Source organism: Carassius gibelio, chromosome A13 (assembly GCF_023724105.1).
Source record: "Carassius gibelio isolate Cgi1373 ecotype wild population from Czech Republic chromosome A13, carGib1.2-hapl.c, whole genome shotgun sequence".
NCBI lineage: Eukaryota > Metazoa > Chordata > Actinopteri > Cypriniformes > Cyprinidae > Carassius > Carassius gibelio.
In genome coordinates this window covers 965,756-968,900 of record NC_068383.1, presented here as the reverse complement: position 1 = coordinate 968,900, position 3,145 = coordinate 965,756, and the positions used below count along the sequence as shown (strand labels likewise).

The following is a 3,145-nucleotide window of genomic DNA, read 5'->3' as shown; positions in this document are numbered from 1 at the left end:
TATTTTTGATCAAATAAATGCAGTTTTGATGAGTAAACTCCTGTAAGAAAACAACAAACAAAAAAAAAATTCTATGATTTTAAATATATGCAATATTCCCTTTTCTTTTCATCATCATCTTTAAGAGTTCATGATTATTTATGTTCAACTTATTGCTCAGTTGATAAATCCATCCACAATTCAAAAAACACAACACATGCAACTGAGGTACAAGAAGTATTGACATCCAAAAGTCATTGAAATCATTTAAAAATCACATCGACAGGTTAAAAAAAAAAAAGGCTCAGGTCAAATATTCATTTATCACAAATTAACTGTTTGACAAACACTTCCTGCTCCGAAGTGCTGATCTGAATCAACCGAGTCGCTTTCATTTATTTATTTCAAAATGTTTTGTGTTATGTTGTCCATTGTTGATAGTTTTCATACTTAAGCTGTGAAAGGAACATTTTTAAGGGCTCAACACAACAGCTTTTATGATGCAGAAGCCACTTTAGTTTTTGATTCTGAATATATTATTCAGGTGTTTTGTTATTTATTTCAGAAATCCTTGTGATATACAATATTCAGTTTGTGCTGGTCTGCCTCAATCAAAATAGTGTTATAAAATTGCTTTCTGTTTTACTTTGTGTTTGTATAGACCATAACGCATAAAAGCACATTAATGGGAACATTAAAGAAAGTTCTTTAAAAAAGTAACTAAAAAAAATACTTTTAACAGTAATGCATCTCTTTTTGGTGTAAGTAATCAACAAAGTAATTGAGTTACTTTTTGAATTAAGTAACTAGTAACTGTAACTAGTTTATTTCTTAGTAACTACAACACTGATGTTAACACATATGAATGTTTGGGTGTGAGTGTGTGAGGTTTACCTTGCACAATAAAATCTCAAAGTATAGTTATGTTTATCACAGACCAGAATATGAGATGGTCCCCTCAAAAAACTTTATATTAATCAAAATTAATAATCATTATAACAACATCACAATGAGTTTATCATGATATTGCAGCTGGACTCACTATGAGTTCCTGTGTTTGTAATTTCTAGGCTATTTACATCATGTTTTTTTTGTGTAAAGACACACGCAGTACATTATCAGCATTAAACAGCCTGTGCAAAGCTTCTTAAATGCAGTCTATAGTATTATTATATGAGCTGGTCATTCTGTCGATTCATTCAGGGCTGCTCTGGGTTTAGTACAAACACAACACTAGTCTGTGGAGGTATAGTCTCGTCTCTGAGAACAGCTTTCCTCAGCTTTCCTTAAGACTGTCCTTGTCCTGTTTGCAAGTGGCTAAAAGAGAAGAAAACAGAATACATAGAATCAGTTCACAGTTTTATGAAAAGCAATGAAATCCTTACAATCAAGTGATGATAAACTTAATCGGTAACACTTTTGAATAAAGGTCCATAAGTTAATATTAGTTAACTACTTTAGTAAAATGATCTAAGCAAGAACAATCCTTCTACGGCATTTATTAATCTTAATTGATGTTCATTTCAACATTTACTAATGCATTATTTAAATCAAAAGCTGTGCTTGTTAACATTGCACTCTGAATTATCATGAACTAATAATGAAAAACTGTATTTTCATTAACTAACATGAACAAAGATGAATAAATACAGTAATAAATGTATTGTTCATGTTCGATAATGAATTAACGAACATTAACTAAAGGACTAGTATTCTACAGTGTTACCACTTCATCTTTGTAAATAAGTAACGGTAGTGAAATTAAAGAGAGAAGCTTTATCTCCATCATTAATCTATACAGTCAAAGGGCTCACTCTGTATATTGTGCTCATAACACCATTTAGTTTATTATATAAACGGCAATATAAGTTAAAACGTAATAAGAATTCATTTAAACATTGAATTCTTATAAAGTCTCAGCTTTCACTGCTAACGACGTTAGCGATATCGCTAGCTATTATTAATAGTCTGACACTGGTGGTTAATTAAGCTGTCAACATAATGTTAAAAATGACCAAACATCGAGAAAGAACAGATGAGTCTTACCTGTGAAAGATAACACCCCGAGAGCTGTTTTTATTATCGTGTGACGGTTTGTAGGAGTCCAATCTGTCGATGAGTCAGGTTTGTTTTCTTCTGTCCTGATGTGAGAGTTATGAGAGTTGCCCGATCCAATATGGCGGCGACGATGACGTGCGGTCCAGCGGCCAATGACGCGTCTAGGTATTTATGTGTCTATGCATTTAACGGCTTGTTCTACTTTTATCTTGTGTTGTTGTATGAAGTGTCTGGCTGCAGACTTGCACTTGCACTTTCAGACACTTGTGCTTCCGCTAGTGACGTCACTTGCAGTCTTTATTTTTTATTTTGTTGAATTTGTATCATTACTTTTCGTTTGAATCTCTCAACATTTTACAACAGTAAATGTCTCCATTGGCAACACGCACGATTTGTGTTGATTGCAAGTGACGTCACAGGTGGCGGAGCGTGAAAGTATGATTGCAAGTGACATTGTAATTTAGTTTCTTTTTTCTTGTCTTCGCCACCTGGCTACTGTTATAAAATTTTGGGAAATTCAAACAAAAAGTAATAAAATTTTTTAACAAAATAAAAAATAAAGACTGCAAGTGATGTGGAAGTGCAAGTGTCTGAGAGTGCAAGTGCAAGTCTGCAGCCAGACCCTCTTGGGTTCATTTACATATTTATGTTTTCTTTTGTCCTGATGTGAGAGTTATGAGAGTTGCCCGCTCCAATATGGTGCAATACAAAAAATAAATACAAAATTCAATAAAAAAGTATGAACATTAACATTTTGAGCCATGGAAGTACCACTAATCAATGAGAAAATTAACTGTGGTTTACGGTAACACGGTATTTGTAGTAAAACCGTATGTATGTTTTAAGCATTAGAATTGTAGTATATATTTATTCCATAAGCTGCATATTAAGCAGCATGTCGGTTCTAAATCACTACAGTATCCTCTGTAAGAATGCATTTCTCAATAAAACTACACATACGGTTAGAATAAAACAGCATTGATGTGCTGGTCTGAGTCACAGTAAACTCCATCATCGAACAGGGAAAAGGCCAAGCATGACAAGATCCATTTTTATTACAAAAAGGTTTGTACATTTGCTGTCGGAAAACAGAAATCACCCAATAATC

The 3,145-nt window shown here is 33.2% G+C and overlaps 1 long non-coding RNA gene across 1 annotated transcript; it reads right to left on the bottom strand.

Moving 5' to 3' along the window:
• Nucleotides 1-931: 931 nt before the first annotated feature.
• Nucleotides 932-2,275, bottom strand: LOC128025822 (uncharacterized). Its single transcript, XR_008186236.1, has 2 exons — nt 2,026-2,275; nt 932-1,296 (listed from the first exon to the last, which is right to left on the bottom strand). It is a non-coding gene; the product is annotated as an uncharacterized LOC128025822 (long non-coding RNA).
• Between the last annotated feature and the right edge of the window lie 870 nt (nt 2,276-3,145).